The sequence below is a fragment of the Sinocyclocheilus grahami genome, unplaced genomic scaffold (genome assembly GCF_001515645.1).
Source record: "Sinocyclocheilus grahami isolate Dianchi unplaced genomic scaffold, SAMN03320097.WGS_v1.1 scaffold1585.1, whole genome shotgun sequence".
Taxonomy (NCBI): Eukaryota; Metazoa; Chordata; class Actinopteri; order Cypriniformes; family Cyprinidae; genus Sinocyclocheilus; species Sinocyclocheilus grahami.
The window spans coordinates 108,273-108,504 of NW_015506764.1; the positions used below are offsets into that span (position 1 = coordinate 108,273).

The 232-nt window shown below is 50.0% G+C and overlaps 1 protein-coding gene across 2 annotated transcripts in view; it reads left to right on the plus strand.

Moving 5' to 3' along the window:
- LOC107571363 (rap guanine nucleotide exchange factor 5-like) overlaps positions 1 to 232 on the plus strand; it is a 75,990-nt gene that overhangs the window by 64,342 nt on the left and 11,416 nt on the right. The gene's annotated exons all lie outside the window — the stretch shown is intronic.

Below are 232 nucleotides of genomic sequence, written 5' to 3' on the forward strand. Positions count from 1 at the left end.
GCAGCGTCGCGTCGTGCCACGTCTTTAAAATTCAAATACATTATTTTCTGAGTGTAGACACACCGGCGGCACCGACCGGCATCTGTCCACGGCGCCCAGCTACGTCGTGTTGTACTTGTAAGAATGGTTCTAGACATGCTGAAAATTTGAGGCTACAGCACAGCAGCTCTTCTTCTCGGTTTTCTCTGATGCACTAACTCTGCAGCAGCACTTCTTCTTCGTCGTCTCGTCT